The sequence below is a fragment of the Sabethes cyaneus genome, chromosome 3, assembly GCF_943734655.1.
Source record: "Sabethes cyaneus chromosome 3, idSabCyanKW18_F2, whole genome shotgun sequence".
Taxonomy (NCBI): domain Eukaryota; kingdom Metazoa; phylum Arthropoda; class Insecta; order Diptera; family Culicidae; genus Sabethes; species Sabethes cyaneus.
The window spans coordinates 212,140,719-212,161,667 of NC_071355.1; the positions used below are offsets into that span (position 1 = coordinate 212,140,719).

The 20,949-nt window shown below is 41.5% G+C and overlaps 1 protein-coding gene across 10 annotated transcripts in view; it reads right to left on the bottom strand.

Annotated features, from left to right (window-relative positions):
- Window positions 1-20,949, bottom strand: part of LOC128741304 (nuclear receptor coactivator 3) — a 365,971-nt gene that overhangs the window by 327,167 nt on the left and 17,855 nt on the right. The gene's annotated exons all lie outside the window — the stretch shown is intronic.

Sequence of the window (20,949 nt, forward strand, 5' to 3'; positions counted from 1 at the left end):
CGCTCATGCTCACTCACAGCTACGAATCGCACGTGAGAATGCCTATACTGTTCAACAAGGAATTTGTATGTATATGTGCCTAGCTCCGGTTAGCAGTAGAAGCAAAGCAGAATGTGATCAAGCGGGAAGCAATATGTGTGACTTTTGTGCTTCTTGCTATGAAAACAGAAAAACTCACGCCTGCATAGGATCAAGCTGACATGATTCACAGTTGATTTTGATTTTGGATGAGTTTTGAGATTTTGAGTTTTTACCATCACTGCACCCTACTCTGGAAAGTCGGAAAATAATGGAATGGAATTACCTTTCAAATAAGACTAATAGCGCATAAACCGATTTGGTCATCTCTGAGAAACGTTCGACCAGTTGACACCTAATAAAAACTTATTTTTCAGCATAACTTTTGAACTGCTTCTTTGTTTTCAACAAAACTCTTCCAAAAACTTCGCTATAATTGCATAGCCGGGCCCCTGATCGAGCAGCAACGCCTGCAATACAGGCAATGAGCAAGCTCCCCATCGAAGAGCTGGTTTCGAATTCGTCCGAATGTTACGTGATTGTCAAACTCTACGAGATCTTCGTATGCAACCGTTACGCACCCGCAAGATGGAGCATAGAGCAGTTCCACCAGATGCTGGACACGCCGACCAATCGTCTTTGGAGAAGATTTCTGTGCTCAGACTATTGAGTGTGGTAGCAGACATACTAACGCCAGATGGTACAGTTTGTTGGAAGCCTTAGCTAAGCAGGAAGCTGTTCAACGAAGGTACTGTTAGTACATTTCGTAAGAACGGTCGTGAATCTATCGTCGACGTCACTTTCGGCAGTTCATCGCTGATAAAGCAAAGCAAAGCCTAGGTGCTACATTCCGTTATCGAAACTTGACCTTCTGTTTTTATACGACAGACTTCGCAGCCAGCTGTTGGAGTACAGGACAATTGCAGGGCCAGTTGCTACGATCCTATTGACTATAATAGCCTCTCCCAGCCAAGATTCGAACTAACAACGACTGGCTTATTAGGTCAGCGCCATACCTCGAAGCCAACTGGGAGGAGTTCATCGCTGATACCGAACATGAATTGGAGGATATACAGCGTTGGGTTTAACCGTCTTTAGACAATACCCTTCTTTATCGACAGACTTCGCAGCCGGCTGTAAGCGTACAGGACAGTTACAGGGCGGGAATTGGAGGGTATGTGAAGGGTATAACCACAGCGATCACTAAGCGATTATATATAGTATTGGTCGGTGGTACCCAGTAGGTAAGATCTGCGAGTAGAAGTGGATGACCTTTGACAAGGATTCGTTCGTTGAAGCCGGATGAACACCCGAAGCTTGAACCAGAATTGCCGCGAGTTAACGAACACGTGGACACCACGCCAAGAAAACTGGAGCCGAGAGATGCCTAGCGCCTAGCTTACCGGTGGAACTAGAAGCTTAGCAACCTCCGCGCTAATTGACACAGATCAAGATGCATCCAGAGAACCAGTACTGCAGCGGATCGTGAAGAACGTAGTATGGTGTTCAGATTGCCAGGGACTACATTGAAACAGGAGATAAAGCAGAATAAACGCAACTGCTACAAGAGAAGTCGGGTTTCCGGACAAACTGACGCGGCTGATCAAAGCTACTCTGGAACGAGTGATGTGCTACGTGCGCGTTTCGGAGACACCCTCAAGTCCTTTCGAATCGCGCAGAGGGTTACGGCAAGGGGATGGACTGTCCTGTATGTTATTCAACATCGCTATTGAAGGTGTGATCCGGCGAGCGGGCATCGAAACGAAAGGAACGATCTTCAACAAGAGTAGCCAACTCCTAGCCTTCGCAGACAATCTCGACATCATTGTAGAAACCTTGAGACGGCGGAGGCAATCTCCGCCAGACTAAAAACGGAGGCTAGGAGGATAGGGTTACAAATCAATGCGTCGAAAACCGAATATATGGTAGGAAGAGGCTCCAGAGAAAGCAACGTGTGCCTCCCACGGACAGTGCTATTGATGGTGATGAACTGGAAGTGGTTGATGAGTTCGTATATTTGGAATCGCTGGTCACCGCCGACAATAATACGAGTAAAGAGATCCAACGACGCATTCAAGCTGGAAATCGTGCCTATTTTTCCCTTCTCATGACGTTTCGATCTAAGAGCATACGCCGCCGCACAAAGCTGACGATGTACAAAACGCTAATAAGACCGGTAATCCTCTACGGATTTGAGACAGTAACTTTGCTTACGGAAGACGTACGTGAACTTGCCGTTTTTGAACGAAAGGTGTTGCGGACTATTTTTGGCGGAGTATAAACGAAAAGCGGAGAGTGGCGGAGACGTATGAATCACGAGCTACAGGCACTGCTTGGAGAGATTCCCATCATACACCTGGCGAAAGTTGGGAGACTACGGTGGACCGGCCACGTCGCAAGGCTGCCGGACGACTGTGTAGTGAAATCCGTTCTCTTCAAGAACCCCACCGGCACCAGGAATAGAGGGGCTCAACGTGCTAGATGGCTCGACCAGATTGAAGCCGACTTGCGTGTATCGAGACGCGCAACGAAATGGCGACAAGTAGCCCAGGACCGAGTGCAATGGAGAGGAATTGGAGTTGATACGGCAAGAACCACCCCGGCTCTCGGCTGAATAAGATAAGATACAAGAGAAGTTGACAATAATCCAACCCTAAGATGACGCGTCCCGCATCTTGGCAACAAAAGTCAAAGGTCCTGAGACAGCCAGGGAGATGTACCCGGCTAAACTGATAGCTATCGTATATGGTCTTTTTCTGACACACGAGCCTACGATCTGGCTACCAGCACCGTGTAGAAGAGAAAGACAACGTTAACAATCTGCAAGTCTCTTAGGGTGAACTGTCGAGGTAACCACTTAGTTGGTTTCGAGGTACGATGCTGGTCTAACAAGCCAGTCATCGTATGTTCGAAGCTCGGCTGTGCGGTGTTGCTAGATAGAGTCAGTAGGATTGCTGCACTAGTCCCGTAGCTGTCCTGTACTCTAATAGCCGGCTGTAAAGTCTGTCGATAAAGAAGAATCAAGTCTTAAGAAAGACGTTTAAGCCCAAGGCTTTGCTTTTTTTTGGTCGGTAATCAGTTGCAAATAAGCATCGTCAGCACTATAAGAGGATTAGTAGTTTTACATTTTGCCGAAAAAGTTTTTAAGTAGAATTTAAGGCGACTTAAATGCTTGTTGGCTTGTATTGACATAGCTTTGGTAATGCTTATTGGTTACCTGGGTAATAGCAGTGGTTAGACGGCTAAAAATCAAGAAAGCACTTGGTCCGAATGAAATCCCAAACGTGACCTTGATCAAGCGTTCCCGGACATGTTCAAGACAATCCGTGCTGTAAAATGCCAGAAGATAGTCACTACCGCACAGTTAGCTTCGAGGTACGACGCTGGTCTAACATGCCAGTCGTTGTATGTTCGAATCTCGGCTAGGCGGTGCTTGCTAGCTAGAGTCAGTAGGATCGTTACACTGGCCCCGTAATTTTCCTGTACTCTAACAGCCGGCTGCGAAGTCTGTCGATAAAGAAGGGTAATGTCTAAAATGACGATTTAACCTCACGGTTTGCTTTTTTAGTCACTACCCGGACCAAGATCCGGAAGTTGCAATTGCCGAAGCAAGAAAAACTTGCGGAGGATCCAGCGTGTCCTATTGGTCGATAGGTCTGCTGGATACATGCGAAAAATTTCTGAAGATAATTATCCTGAACAGACTGACTAGGTACATGCAAGGTGAACACGGTCAATAAAGAGCTTTCAAGCAGTAAACATCATTGAAGTGCGTCCCGATGCGCATAATGAACACAAGGAATCTTCGAGCAGTATACCCATATCCTTGACGCAGTTTTCGCCATGTAATTGCATGTTTGATAGGCTGTAGTCAAAGGCGAATGAGTTCAACTTTCTAGAAAATATGACGACTTCACACTTATTGGTCGATAATTCCAGCTGAAGAACAGCGGCGTCGAATAGATTTTCATCTTTTGAATACATCTTGAGGTCGTCTGCAAAAAAGAGTCGCGGGCCTTTAAATTGGTAGTTAACGTAGTTGAAGTAGATAAGGAATATTAAAGGACCGAGATGGCTGCCTTGAGTGTTTTTTTTTGCAATGGCGTTGTAGCACCAAGCTTGAACAGAAACCCAGCGAGGGTAGCCGTGAAAGGATGGAAGACATGTTGGTAGGCATCTCTGGATCAGTTCACATCTCGATAGATAAAGATGTAGTGCACAAGCACATCCACAGTGTTTCCAACAAGATTCTGCACTGTCTCACCAGGTGAAAGCTAACCGGGCTTGGTGCGAGGACAAGTTTTTGTATTTTATTTCTTCGAAAGAGTGGCCTATCCCTTTAACTGATTTGAATCCACTTGACCTCTACGCATGGGGTTGGGCTAGGCAAACGAGAGAGTGCCAAAGGATTGACTGTGGATACTTTCATGCCATCAGTTTGGAGAAAATTTGGGATAGAATGGCTCAGGATATCGTGCGTGCCACCTGTAATGCTTTTCTACAACGATTGCGACTGATAATCAAAGCGAGAAAGATTTGAATTGGACTAATTCAAGACAAATGTTTTGGATATACTTTACACAAAATACATTCCAAATTAAAATTTATGCAAGCGTCTTATTTTGTAACATTTTCTTTACTGGTAGTTATTACTACTCAGCCTGACTGAAGCACAAAAAAATTTTTTTTAGCTACAATATTGAAAATATTCGTTGGGTATGAAATGGAGAAGGCAAATGAGGAAGCGTCCAACATAGCTCCAGCCATCCCAAGCCCCTACCTAGCGCCTCCACGTGGCCTTACCCGGTAATGCTCTAGTGAGTAGTCAAGCTAGGAGGTGCTATGATGAGTGGTTCCCGGCCTATGATAATAAATAGATAGGTTAGGAGAAAAGACATGTTTGATTATATTAGTAAAGAAAATGATACAACAAACTATGTGCTCATGGCAACTATACCACGTGGTTCAAAAACTTCAACGCAATCTAGAGGAACAAAACGAACGTTGTGACGTAGTTCCCGAGCGGTTCAATTGCTTTTACTGTATGATACAGGTGGGGTACTAATACGCTTGTACGATCTTCCTAACCTGTGCTTTATTATCATTGGTTCCCGGCTGCCTGATCTCAAAACTACGGGTTTGGATGACGGCTGAGCAACACGACCTTGTTGGTAGGTAAGCTTGACATAAGTTATTTTAATGATTTGTTTCGTTTTAGCTCATGGAGCAAGCACCTCCTACTGTACAGTGAAAACTCGGGCCGAAGAAAGTTTAAATAATGCTCATGGATACCAGAAGAAAAAATTAAATTAATAATGGAAGCACTCATGTAAACTCAAATTATGCAACTCTATTCCATTCGAAGGACTGCTGGTGAGATTGTTCTGTTTTTGTCTATATATCTTCATATAATGTATATTCATATAACACATATTTTATTACATTGCCATATACCATCATTATCGTAAAGGGGCAGGAGCATCAGGGTATCGAATGAATCGTAGACTGGATGACGGATGTGGTAACCAGCCCAAGTCGTATAAGGTCGGAGAGGATTTTGACGCGCCCTTCTAGCACACAAATCATCACGCAAGATAAGTTTGCACGGCGAAGTTATGTATCTAGAAACCGGAAGTCTATGCTGGAAGGAGTGTCTTATATCCCGTGGAATCATATAAGCGACATTGCCTATAGATCCACCCAACCCCTTTTGGTCCTTCACGAACAGCATTGACATGAAAGTTGGTATATAAATTTGATTCTGCAATAATTCTACTTGCATACAATGGGAAACCCTTGAGGTGATGGTGGCTACCCTCATACATACATATTACATACATACATACAATATTCAAAATATTCGTTTTCTGGTGCTTTCACGGTGCTCTCATATGTTTCCCATTTTTTCTAGGAATCTGATAATTTCTTACGTAACATCAAGTATTCAAAAATGTATGATTTTAAGTATTTAAGATATACTTTTTAAAGAAATGCAGTGTTGCGATAATTCAATGAAGACGCATGATCTTCCGTGTTTATTTTCAATTGAACGGCAGAATACGAATTTATGTGGTTCGTCTTTGCCAAAAAATATCCATTTCATTGCAGAATATCACGTTTCTCCATTCATTGTGTTCTCGCAACTTCATTTCTTTAAAAAAAATATATCTTTAAAATTAAAAATTTACTGTTCTAAGTTTATGACATGATATGTAAAAACTCTCAGCCCCCAGAATAAAATATTAATACGTGGGTCTCTTTAGTAGAATCAATATATATAGAATGCCAGTGTCGCTGTTTTTCTATAGGACTCATTGTGGTAAACATGATACTAACAATCTGTATCAAGTCTGTGAATCGGGAACTTCATTGTCAAAGTTGCTCATTGTTATTTATCTGTTCTTTATCTGTGCGCTGGTTGGTGCTGTCATCAGTGCGTTCTCCGCTGTGTTTTTATGCCAGTGAAATGATTTTGAACGTTCTTTTTCTTTTCGTCCAGATGAATAGAATCCCACAACTGCGCCCTTTGCACCGATTTTTTTTAGAAATTTGAAGCAAGCGAAGTTTCCAATCACATTACTTGGCAGCCATATTTGAAATTTTAAACTGGTTGTCAAAGTTTGACAATGAGATTTCCCTTTTGATGAATCTCAGGCACACACACATTTGCATATATAATGTAAATACATTATCTGAACATGTGTGATGTTTACCACGCGCACTGCAGCGACATTGGCATTCTATATACAGTGGTAACCCGATTTTGTCACTCCCTGATTTTGTCACTCCCCGATTTTGTCACCCCCGATTTTGTCACGTTTTTGACCCGATTTTGTCACCCCCGATTTTGTCACGTTTTTTACCCGATTTTGTCACGCTTTTGATTTATCAAAAGCTTAGTTTGAAAATCATTTTGAAGCATGTCAAATATGTTAAGACACTGTGAAAAGAGCTATGTTGATTATCGTGGAGTTTTCACAAAAGTTGTTTCTTATCTCCACAACTATAATAGCTAGAAGGTCACTTTCTTTGGCAAAGTTCTTTATAATAATCTTCTCAATAATTTTGTAGAACATTGTTTTGCTCTATCTCTTACTGCTTGAAAAATAAATTTTCTATCTTACTTTTAGGAGGATTAATCAAAGAATGGTTCATACCATAAGAAAGAACTTTTCACGCTATGAAATTTCTATGAACATAGTTAACCAGTATAATCAACCATTTCGGCGCAATTAAAAAAGACGTGTTTTCATTCCTGTGGGACTGCTGTGAACAGGTGACAAATGTCCACAGAGAGGTAGATGATGTTGATGATGATGATGATGATGATGATGGTCCCACCTCATACCCCTACAACGGTTTGAGCAGGACGGTTTATCTACTTAAGATATTTATAATATAACAATGTAGCCAGGAGGTAAAAGCAAATAACGAGCTGGCTTCTAATACAGACATATCAAACTTTCAAACGAATATCAAAATTTCAGTAACTGTCCAAGGCTCGTCCAAAACGTTTCCAACCCGAAAATTATCTGGACTTGATTAGGAATTGAACCTAATATTTAGGAGCACAAGCTGGTCAGAGTTGGTTCTAGATAACGATCTAGAACTACGAGGGAGATCCTGCAGAACTTTGGTGCTCGATATACCACTCCGCAACAAAGCGATGGTATACGAGTTCCAAAGTCCACAAGCAAACCCAAGCCTGTCCAGCTTCCGCTCCAAACCCTTTGTTCAGGACTTTAACCTGATCATTCAATTTCCAGATTGTGTATGTCTGTTCTCGCGCGCGTGGCTCAAACATGTGTAGCCTTCTCTAAACTTTTTTAATTAATAATAATAACAATTTCAAATCCATCATCATCAGTGAACATGATAACTTACTATATCCACTAAATATACAAAAAATAAATAAATATACAATCTTCTTAAAAAATACAAAAAAATCGAATTGTGACTATAAAGTAGATTTTATGTGTGAAATACAAAGCCTTTTGAATTCCGCCATTGTTGCTGCACGTTTTATTTGTCTAGGCATCGAATTGAAATAGTTCATTCCTTTGTACAACAGAGAGTTCTGTGATCTTCCAAACAAAAAATTTGGTGTTCTTGCATCATTCGCGTTTCTAGTGTTGTACGAATGCAAATCACTTCCTCTTTCAATTCGATCACACAAATATCGAGGCAGCATCCCATTAAGAATTTTATATAGAAACACCATTGTCAAAAAATAAACTCTTTGCTTCACAGAAAGCCATTGCAATGCGTCCAGCATAATATATGAGGAAGTGTATCTATTACATCTTAAAATCAATCGCATAACTTTATTTTGCAAGCGCTGCAACTTCAATATTTGTGTATCGTTTGCGAGGAACAGGATGGATGAACAAAAATCTATATGTGGTGAAATGATTGACTTATATAAAAGAATTTTACTGCTAATCGTCAATTCATTTCTTAAACGGCACAAGACACCGTACTTTTTCGCCATTTTTTTGATGACATTGTCAATGTGAGGCTTAAAGGTTAACTTGTCATCAATGATTACTCCAAGATACTTTATTTCGTTTACGCGATCAATTGCCTCACCATCAATTTCAACATTTACGTTTGGTCTGGAGTTGGCCGAAATAATCAAATATTTTGTCTTACTAATGTTGAGTTTAAGTTGTTTAAATTTTAGCCAATTCGATAGATAATGTAAATCTTGGTTTAAATGTGGTACAATTTCATTAGGATCCTTAGCCGCAATGAATAGAACAGTGTCGTCAGCAAATAAATTCATGTCACAGAACCGTAAAACTCGTTTCATGTCATTTATATACATGATAAACAAAAGAGGCCCTAATACACTTCCTTGCGGTACACCCAGTGTGTTAGCAAGGGAATCAGAATTCAAATTTTCAAAGCGAGTCTTCTGAGTTCTACCACATAAATAGCTTTCAAACCATTTATATGCTATCCCTGCAATACCAAATCGCTTCAAAGTTTGTAACAATATGGGCCTAGAAATTGTTTCGAAAGCGCGTTTTAGATCCAAAAATACAGCAAGAATAGTCTCTTTAGCTTCGATTTTTTCTTTCCATTTTGCTAGTACCAGATTTAATGCAGTTTCACAAGAGTGTCCCTCTCGATAGCCTGATTGCTCTGGAATCAGCAAATGATTACACTTTAAGTAATTTATTAGCTGGCCTTTAACAATAAGTTCTAGAATTTTCTCTAATGTGTGCAATATGTTAATAGGACGGTACTCTTCGGCTTTATCCGTCCCATTAACTTTGGGAATAGGAATCACAATTGATTCTTTCCAAACCTTAGGCACGTGCCCTGTTTGCAACGATTCATTAACAAGGTCCAGCAAGTCGCGTCCAATGACATGAAAGCAATCTTGTATCACTTTTGCGTTGACATTGTCGATACCCGCCGATTTCTCTAAAGAAAAACAAATATCCTTCAACTCTGCAAAAGTAATAGGGCGAAATCCATCAAATCTGATATTATTAGAAATCGGCTGTATTATTTCGTGAGGTTCACTGACCAAGTCAATACTTTGATTGATCAGCTGAACACTATCAACGAAATAACTGTTAAATTTATTGGCTATTACTTGCGACGATTGTTCTTCTATACCGTTAAAAGTTATGGAGCGCGGGGAGTTATCTTTACATTTTATTAACTGTTTTAGAATTTTCCATAACTCTTTGCTGTTGTTTTGATGGTGATCAATCTTCCTTTGTATATAATCACATCGAGCCTTTTTCAAGGCACGTGAATATACGTTACGTGCGGCTGTGTATCTACTCCAATTATCATTATTATTATTTCTACGAAACTTCTTGTATTCTTTATCTCTTTCCCGTTTCAAACGTGTCAGATCTAAAGAGTACCAGTTGTTCGTATTATGTAGTTCCACATATTTTTCAATAACAAGCTTATTGGTACACTCTTTCAGCGTGTTGGTAAGAACAGCTGCTTTATGGTCCACATCACCAGTTATTGGAAGAAAATCCAAGCTTCTCGAAACAAGCTGAGACACTGCCTGCTTCGAATATCTATTCCAGCATTTTATCTTTACTTAGATGGAAGTGCGAAATGTCCTAAAAGTGATCAGAATGAAATATATGTAGTTCGTTCTAAGTTATCTGCAAAAAAATAAAAATTGAAAAAATACCCGATTTTGTCACAGTCCCGTTTTTGTCACCCCTAAATTCATCATGGGGGTGACAAAATCGGGTCATTACTGTATATTGATAATACTGTCTCTTTGGTTAAAACTTCCTGAAAAAATTTGAAATTCAGTTCTATATATTTTTCGTGAAAAGCTCATTAAAATGTCTTTCATTTGGTATCAAATGAACTAGCTTTCAAAATGTTGAACTTGTTTATGTTATTCGAGCATACACCATGCAAAAAATAACATAAGAAATGATCCATGTCCGCCGGTCCGGCAAAAGTAAAGGGATGAAATCAAAAATCTTCTCTACCGACCGATACTTCACTATACAAAAGTATGTACAACTTTTCCACGGTCACCATTAAATGTCACCAGAACGTAATTGCCGACGTGATGTCTCTATACTGCGGTAACTAGTAGGTCTGGTTCAATATGCTTCACCTTTTCAAAAGGTTTGTTTTTTTAATTATTCTTGATGACTGAACACAAGACATGACGTAAAATGTCGACAGTAGGTACACGTATGCAATCTCGAATTGCCAATTTTTAACATGTTAATTTTTTTCCAACATGGACAGCTAACAAAGACGAGGTCCACGTACGGCGACCTTACTAAAATCAATCGAAAAAAGTATCAGTGTAGCATACCTAGTATGTTCAGCTTGATTATACCATCATTTATCGCTTTTGGTCAACAAAAGACGGGTCCTTAACGGATGCTAGTATAATAACGAAACTAAATCACCTGCACTGAATTCGTTACTTTGTCATTTCTTTATTCGTCGGTCACGAATCAACCGACTGACTAAGCAGTAAAGAACAGGTGGAAAAGTCTTTAACTAGTTCTGCTTATTCTAAAGCGTCCTGGTCCTTGTAACTATCATCACGATCGCAACAAAATAAAAATGAACGTTTGGTTGCCAATCCTAATCTGTCTTTGCCAAATTTGAGGTCTCAACTTCTTGAAAAGTTAGCAGAAACAATTTGCTCCACAAGCTGTAATTAGAAGATATCAAATCCAACTAGTATATGTAGTACATTTCCAGTAAAAAAGATCCTGTGAATCTGCTCAAAAACGAACTGCGTAATAAATAGAGCACCATGATAGAACTACGGAGACGGGAACCGACTTGCGTGAATTCTAATGCGGCAGCCAGCCACATGTACACTTCCGATGACGCGAGTGACTGGCCGGCAGTTCTCTGACCCTAAGCGTATCTTCGCTGGTCGCTGGGTTGGGTTGTTTTTGGGGGGTATTGGTAGACGGTGCGGTCGTCCACGGTGCGCCGAATCGAAGCACTCAGGCACTCAACGACCAGCCAGGAATAATGCGGCAATCGAAAAAGGAGCATCATCAGTTGAGTTCCGTTCCGCGCTTCGACTAGTTCTTTCCCTCTTTTCTTTACATTCTGAAAGCGAAGGCCCTCCTGTGCTAGGCCTTATATCGCACAGTGCACAATTTTTTGGTCCAATCCATCGACCTTGCACAGGTCCTTAACACGATTTTTCGCTCTGTGTATTTTGTGTTGCTACGTTGTGCCTTCGCCTTGCTCGCTCCAATAATATATGGGAATACCTTTTATGAAAAAAAAAAAAAAAAGCTGAGAGATTGGCGTCGTCGTCGTCGTTGTCGTCAATATCGTCATCGCGTTTAAATGTGTGGCCTGATGAAGTTGCGCATCTAATACAAAGCCACCAGCTCCCTTCTGCTGAATCCGAAAACAGCGTCGTCGGCCAATTCTTGCTGTGCCATTCCGCGCGCCGGCCGTCGTCGTTGTCGTCGTCGTCGTCGGAAGGTTAATCATATGTTTGGTTGATTCCGCAACTTTATTCGAATTCTCGGTATGAAACCTGACTGATCGCACGGTGCAGATCCCGTACGGAACAGAACGGAACGGCTCACAAAAACGAATCCACGAACGATTTCGTTGCAGAATTAGCTCGCGCTTTCTGCTGCGGCTGATTCCTATGGAGGACTATAAGTGATGCGCGAGTGAGTGGCAGTGTAGTGGTAACGTTGTTCTGCTTAGCTACGGCTCAGTCCATATGTCTATCTTTGTTTTCGAGAGGAAGTAACCGAGTAACCGCCATAGGCGTTACACGGATAGTTCGATAGTGAGGGTTTGGCAAAAATACAGGGCCTTACCGTTTTTGGTACCACCCTTGCCAAGCAAATTCGGAATAATTTGGATAACCGAATGAATAGTTTAATTCAAATCACGTGTCAAATAAAAAAAATCCTTTGAAAAAAATGGAAATATTAAATGATTAAGCCCTGCACTCTCCCATTCGCATACAATTAATATTTTCGGTAATACTTTTGTAAAATTTCTTCAATTGGCATTTCGAGCAGCCGCCCATATGCTAGCATCATCCACCTAGCAAACACAGCAAAGCTTGCGGTTGCGACTGGCAATGGCAGTAGCGGTGAAACAGCCGTGAGGGGGAGGGCCCGTTTCGGGGCGATCAGAAGAGCATAACACATCCCGAAGTAAAGTTAATTACTTCGCCGTTCTGCTTCAGTAATCAAGATTGAGAAGGTAGATTCCCGCGATGATGTTTGCTGCTGCGAATTGTACCTGACAAGAGGTTATTGTTGTAGCTTTTGATGATGATGATGCTGATGATGATGGCGATGAGTGGTGGTTGGTGCTGCGAGCGATGTTGAGAGGAAAGCCCACATCCAAACGTTTTTTAGATGCGCATGGATGGATGGAATTGAACCTCCGCGCCGCGGCCGAGTTCGTCGGCCGTTTCGATATCCGTTTCGACTGGTGTTGCCTCCAGAACGGTGTTTAAAAAGATCAATTCCGCTGATTCGGCCCAACTCGTCATAATCAGCTGATTGAATCATCTGTTACCTTCGTACATGCCGCGATTACAATCGGGATGTGATGAGAACAGTGGACACAAACCAGTTCACCAGTGAGGCTGCGGAGCCACTTGACATTATACATTTTGTTCAATGCAATTTGGCTTGATAAATTAATTTTTAGTCACATTTTAGACATAGCGTTTATGTCCCAGAATTTTATTTATAAATATAAAATTCTTATAAAGACTATTGTTTCTATTTAAGACTTCCAACAGTTTAAGGTTTTTGAATACGTCGATGTAATGAGATGCTTCCAGTGCTCCCAGTATGGATACAAAGTGAAAAAACAGTGAGGGCTGTCCTAAGTGATTGCTGAAGGACATCCAGTCGGCCAATGCGAAGCACACACTGAAAATGCACTACTTGCGCTACTCTAAAAAGCAAAGCAAAGCCTAGGTGCTACATTCTGTTATCGAAACTTGACCTTCTGTTTTTATACGACAGACTTCACAACCAGCTGTTAGAGTGCAGGACAATTGCAGGACCAGTTGCTACCATCCTATTGACTCTAACAGTCTCTCCCAGTCGAGATTCGAACATACGACAACTGGCTTATTAGGCCAGCGTCATACCTCGAAGCCAACTGCGCTACTCTAAACGAACAGCAAAAACTGTCGCTTACTGATCAGCTAGATGTAAATCATGCATCCTGGAGTACAAAATGCCCACTGTATTTGCGTCTGAAGAAATCAAAGCCCAAAATTAACTAAGTTGCATAGCAAGCAGTTGTAACTTCACCGTGGAATGATGCTACCTCTGGATCGGTGGTTCAGTACGACGAGTACGATGGACTATTTATTTTGTCTGAACAACTTGACGCAACTACTAAGTCAACAGAAGACCTGAGACCTTCCGTCGCTCCAACGACCTCCGAATTTCCAATTACTGACAACGTGGGATTACCTACGCCGTCAGGACGCATCGCATACGGTATTCTCACGGAGGGAGTCCGTGAGCCACCCGACTAAGTCGTGCTCGCCGAAAGTTCATATCTACATATTCGTCGTGCTTCCAATAGCTCTTGCCAACAAAGTCGTCCTAACCCTTCGGCTGTGGTTGGTGATGGGATCTTCCGACAATCCCTCTCACGCAAGTTTGATACCGTTTTGAACTTGACTTGTCCTGATCCATCGATCGGCACCAATTAATCTCAACTTGTTTGTCCTCGTTGATTATCACCTGAAGGTCACACGGGATGCATTGAAGTTGGTATTATGGAAGCCCTCGAGCCCTCCGCCATAGTCGTGCAACTCCTGCCAGCGGCCAGCAGTCGTCCCTGCCCTGTGTGCGGGTGTGGTTTCAACCCAGTTATGCAGCCAAATGCAATTGTAATCCGAACATTTCTTCCACTGATGAATCTCTCGCTTCCAGCTTGGGATCTCCACGTGCTGGGAGTTCTGGTTCGGAGCTTTCTACACACGCCAATGACGCGGATGGTATTTGTGCATACTACAGTGGGCTCTCGGAAAAGTTAATCGATTGGGGAATATGTCGATTAATTGTTCCGAAATATTAACTTTTTCGAGTAGTCCTAAAAATCATTGAAAATGATAAATACAAAAGCGAAAAATGCATTCCAGGATATAGGATACACATTTTTATGCGTTTGAAAGTTGTAATGGAAAGAAATATAAAGCAAGATCTTTATGAAATAATACTTAGTTCCTTTCAGTAAGTTTAAATAGTTGGTTACACTAGTTTACTTTTGTTGTTTCGTAGTCTGCGACTATGTTTTGATAATGTTCGCGCTTATTTTCAGTTCCTTGCTGTTCCTTCTTTGGCATTTGAAATTCAATCTGAGTTTGCGCTTTTCCAGTATATTCTCAATAATCCTGAAGTAATTATGAGCCCGTATTGAACCATTGTCGCAACTGTCCGGTGCAAGAGTTTAATTTAATCCCAGTTATGATGCGACTCTGTATGAACCTGTGGAAAGGCGACAATAAACCGAAAAATGAGAAATAAAGATAGAAGGTGTAGACGGGTGTAGACGAACACTTGAACAACCAATATATTCAAACTCATAGAAAAGTAAAGGCATAAATTAACTTTTTAGAGCGTTGCATGAGAGCTGATATTCACTTAACTTTTCCGAACAATTACCTGTTCAGAGAGTTAACTTTCCGAGAGTCCACTGTATCAGAATATGCGAGGTTTAAGGACTAAAGTAGATGACCTATTCCTTGCATCTAATGACTGCAAACATGATTTAATCATGCTAAGTGAAACCGGTTTAGATGACTGCATCGATTCCCTTCAACTGTTTGTAGCTCGCGCTCGAGGAATAGTAACAAAAGTAGTTTCGGGGGTGTATTGATCGCCGTTGTTCAACAGTTGCCTAGTTCAATGGTCAATTTAAGGCATGGAAATTGTCTCGAACAGGTCTGTGTTTCTTCTATTATCAAAGGCATGAAGTTTTTGCTTGTTGCAGTTTACATTCCACCTGATAGAAGCAAGGTTGCCAAGTTTATCGACGAGTTAATTCCTCCTAATCCGCAAATTACATGACAGAGGGTCTTCAGAAGAAAGAAAAAAAATTTTTATTTACAATGATCAAAACCAACCGCAGATCCTTGATTCTTTGTTTATTGTTTATATCAACAGACATATAGTAGCCCTAATGATAATTTGGTCTAACTAGTACGTAAAATATATAAAAAGTTCCTACAAATAGTCCTACGATTTAGGTAAAAGTCGAACCCAGCTGACACTTGGCTGAAAACTCGTTGTAGCCCAACGACGGCCCCGTTTGCTGCATAATTTGTCCTTCGAAACGGTACTTGGAGTAACATTCTGCTACGAAGAGATCGTGGTTGAGCCCGTAGACTGATATGGTTAAGAAGCCATGGACAATTGGCCCTCGCCATTATGAGATCAGCTACAAGGATTGCTCAGCACAGATTTCTCCTAGTTGCTAGGGTGTCCAGTCCAATTAGCATTAGGCGTGCTTCGTATCTTGGTAGCTGGAGCGGGTTGTTCCAAGGCAGGCGACGGAGGGCGAACCGAATGAACTTACGTTGTATTTTCTCTAGCCGATCAACGCCGTTGAGATAATGGGGATTCCAGACCGCCGAACAATATTCCAGCGTCGAACGGACAAGGGCGCAGTACAAATTCTTCAATCAATGTATGTCGGTGAAGCTTTTCGCAGTTCACATTATTAGGCCAAGACTGCGGGATGCTTTAGCAACGACGTAGCTGATGTGCTGCTTGTAGGTCAGCTGTGAGTCGAGAAGGACTCCCAGATCCTTGATACAGGAATCTCTTTTAATCAGTTCACCGCCTAGATGATAGTTAAAAATGATTGGCCGTTTTTTCCTGGAGAACGACACAACTGAACATTTGCTGATGTAGAGCACCATTCTATTTTCGTTACACCACCTAGGAAAGGTCTCCAGTTACTGTTGCAGAAACATGGCGTCCTCTACTTTTTTGACCTCGTTATAGATCTTAAGGTCATCGGCAAAAGAAAGCCTGGGTCCTCGTAGCGAAAAGTTCACATCGTTGAAGTATAGTAGGAAGATGAGCGGACCTAAATGACTGCCTTGTGGAATACCGGACGTAGTAATAAACTCGCTGGATAACGATTCTCCGATTTTAACAGCCACATGCCGATCAGCCAAATCTGACTTCAGCCAAAGCAGTAGGGTGCCGCCAAGTCCCATCCTGTCAAGTTTGGCAATTGCAATTTCATGATTTATCTTATCAAAAGCAGCAGAAAGGTCGGTGTAAATTGCGTCCGTTTGGAAACGCCTCGACAACGCCTTCTTTGTTTATTGGGGAGGATGGAGTACAATACGATAATTCTCTGCCGCCTCTTGCTGCTGGTACTGCAGTGATCGAACTTACGGTAATTACCTCGGACGAACATTGGACCTCGTTTACTTTCTGAATTCCTTTACAATTTTGTTTACAAAAATGGCCATCGACTCGAATGCAGCAATTATCGAGGCATTACTCTCCTCAATGCTGCATACAACATTCTCTCCTGTTTTTCAGACCTGTTTTTCAGACTGACGCCGTTTCGGAGACCTTTGCTGGCGAACCAGTACAGTTTTCAAGAGGGCGCTCAACGATGGACCAAATATTCACCTTGCGACAAATGCCCGATAAATTCCGAGAATTTAACTTGCAAACCCACCATTTGTTTATAGACTTCAAGGCGACGTACGATTCAGTTCAACGAAATGAACTGTGGCGGATTAAGCTTGAACATGTTTTTCTAACGAAACTGATTAGGTTGATACGTGCTACCCTTGACGGTTCAAAATCAACCGTCAGAATTGCGGGTGAGACATCGGACTCGTTTGCGACCTTAGATGGTTTGAAGCAAGGTGACGGACTATCGAATTTGCTGCTCAACATTGCATTGGAAGGTGTTATTCGAAAGGCAAGCGTGCAGAGAAGCGGTACCATCATCATGAAATCTCACATGCTACTAGGGTTTGCGGACGACATCAGTATCATCGGTGTTATCCGTAGATCTGTGGAAGCAACGTACACGCATGTTAAGTTAAGGAAGAAGTTGCGAGAATATGGCTTAAAGTATATGGTGGATGGTAGCGAACGCAGTAGCCCTTCGGGTGTTAGAACTGCGGTGGTGATAGATGGACATACTTTTGAAGTGGTTGACGATTTTGTTTACCTTGGTACGTTAGTGATATGTGACAACGATGTGAGCCGTGAAGTAAAAAGGTGGATAGCGGCTGTCAACTAGGCCTTCTGCAGATTACGTAGCCAGCTGAGGTCCCGTAGCCTGTAACTCTGCACAAAACTTGCGCTCTATAAGACGCTGATTCTCCCGGTGGTACGAAGCGTGGACGTTGAAAGAGAGCGACCGATGAGCTCTTGGTGTTTTTGAACGCAAAATCCTGCGATCAATTCTTGGTGACATATTAGAAGATGGAGAGTAACGCAAGCGCTTGAACCATGAAATATACCAAGTATGCAACGATGCGGAAATTGTGAGGCGAGTAAAACTCGGCAGGCCGCAATAGGCTGGACACGTAGCAAGGATGCCGTATGAGACACCAGCTAGTGCTAGAGCAATGAATGTTAGAGGCGATCGGAGAGTGGCAGCCCAAGACCGAGAAACGTAAAGAGAGCTCCTGAATTCGGCACGGATATTGTCGCTGAAAAAGTAAAGTAGGGTACCGGAGAGTATTTTCAGCACGCTACTAAGTTCGGCCTACATTCCTTTTCTTTTGCTTCGCTTTTTTTTTCAGATATAAACTTTGCCGCTATATAACATTACTGAAACGAATGTAGCATTCGTAGGCTTTAATGTGTTAAAGCTATTTTCATAAAAACGTAAGTAATTTGTAATATTCAATAAACATCAAAACCACTGTTTCTCCACGAGCACGTAATCAGGCCGTTAAAATAGAAGCATTCGCTTACGTATATCCGCTTTCGATGGTGGTTTGGAAAACACACAATTATGTTCACGTTTACTTATTCTAGAAATTAAACAGCTGTTAATACGGTACCACAGAACAATTTTGCTTTTTTTATCACGGACGAACACAAAAATTCCCCTCTGATATGAAAATATAAATCAATTTTCATTCACTAGTAATTGGAAGCATTTTATTTTTAATTTCAGCCTAAAAAATTAGGAGTTCCATTTACAATACTACAAATATGCAAGGCAGATGCGCCTAAAACTCTTCTATCGTCTTGAAATAGCTAGTTTTTGAGTGACAGTCAGTTGCTTCTGGTGCTAGTGTATATGAACGATTTAACCCTTTATAAGGCAGTGGCAACTATATTGCCACCAACAAATATTTTTTTATTTTGCTTCTATAATTATATTGATGTCATTATAGACGCAAAACAAATATTTTTCGATGGTGGCAATTTTATTGCAACGGCCTTATAAAGGGTTAATGTAAAAGTAAGCTGTAGTCACTGCAAAACTAGTTATCTTCAATGAGCCGGTATGAAGCAACACCGACACGCTATCCATCTGACTCTCTTTTGATTTGCTGTTGAAGGACAATCATTCACCGAATAGGCTCCTGGGTGGTGCTATCTGCTCATCGAAATTTCTCAGGCTTCTCCAAATAGATACAACTGGTTTTGGTAGACGATAAGCCTTTGGTAAGCCACAACAATATGCCAAAAATCTAAGCTTTATCGTTAATTGCGCAACTAAGAAATTACGATGGACGCGCACACAGTACAATTCATTGAGTTATGTTACGAGTTTATGTTTTGGTTTGTACCATGCAGGCTTTTTCATCCTGCCGGAAATTTAAACAACACAGACATAGTCGCAGCAACTTTATCATTTCTGGCAACTATCTTGTCTCGAATAAATACAGTTTCATCGTATTTCCTGAATATTGTTCAGGGTAACGCTTAATGGGCCGAAGATACCCACATGAACCCTAAGGTACTTCCTGAACACGAGAACTCTGTGCCATTTCTCAGCAACTTCCCGTTGATCCTTCCCATCCTCCACTGAATTTATTCTTGCCTACACTGGTACGTCCCGTTAAAGTTCCAGCTGCCATTTTCGGAGCTGCACCTCTAAACTTTCATAGTATTAATTTTAATGCACTTTTGAAGCATCTTTCATCTTCGGAGTGGGTGGCAACAATTGACGAGACTAACGTGGAAACGTTGCGGTTTGGCAAAGCTGTCGGCATTTGGCTGAATAAAAATTCCGATATGGTCATTGCTGGTGCCAAGAAATTGAAGAATGTGATTGTGACTTTGGCCGTTCCTACTCACTTGGCCCCGATGGGGTTCCGGGTATTATGTTCTGTCGCTGCACTACTGCTCTTGCCGTGCCCCTTAGTCGGATTTATACCAATTCTTTTGAGCAACACTGTGGAAAGAATCCTACATGTTTCCCGTACTTAAAAAAGGGGAAAAGCGACACGTAAAGAACTCAGAGGCATTACCAATCTTTCTGTTGGATCAAAGTCTTTTTGAAGTGCACCAAAAACTATAAATCAGTAGACCAGCGTGGTTTTATGCCGAGTCGTACTGTGGCAACTAACTTGATGAATTTCACTAGTACCTGCATCTCACAGTTTTACTTGCATTCAGCGATACTTCTGGAGTCCTACAAGGCAGTATTCTAAGGCCTTTGCTGTTTATCTTGTACTAGCTGACCCGACAAACTTCGTATTGCCACAAATTAACCTGTGTTGTACATAAATCATGAATCTCGGATGATCTTTGTCACAATCTCGAGTTTTGCAAGCCCCCCAGTGGGCGGCGCTTCCGACGGCGGGTCACCGGCAACACTCGCGACCGTCTCGTCCTGAATGATCTAGTGTTACTATAGATAGTTTTTGTGGTCTTGTATTGACTAATGTTTTATGGAAGAGTCTCGAATTTCTCGAGTTCGATTAGTTTTTGAGTTTCGCAAAAATTTCTGTTTTATTTGTATGAGAGTCCATATCCCCCTACCACAGGGGTGAGAGGTCTCTAACTATCGAAAAATAAATTCAAGACTCCAAAATTTCCCACATGCCATATTTGGTTCCATTTGCTTGATTAGTTCTCAAGTTATAAGAAAATTTGAATTTCATTTGTATGGGAGCTCCCCTCTTAAAAGGGGAAGTGGTCGTAATTCACCATAGAAAAAATTTCTGCCATCTAAAACTCCCACATGCCAAATTTGGTTCCATTTGATTGATTAGTTTTCGAGATAAGAGGAAATTTGCATTTCATTTGTATAGGAGCCCCCCCCTCTTAAAGTGGGGAAATCCATAGAAAATATACCATAGAAAATATTCTTGCCTACAAAAACACCTACATGATAAATTTGGTTCCATTTGCTTGATTAGTTCTAGAGTTATGAGGAAATTTGTATTTCGTTTGTATGAGAGCCCCCCCTCTTAAAAAGGTAAGGGGTCCTAATTCA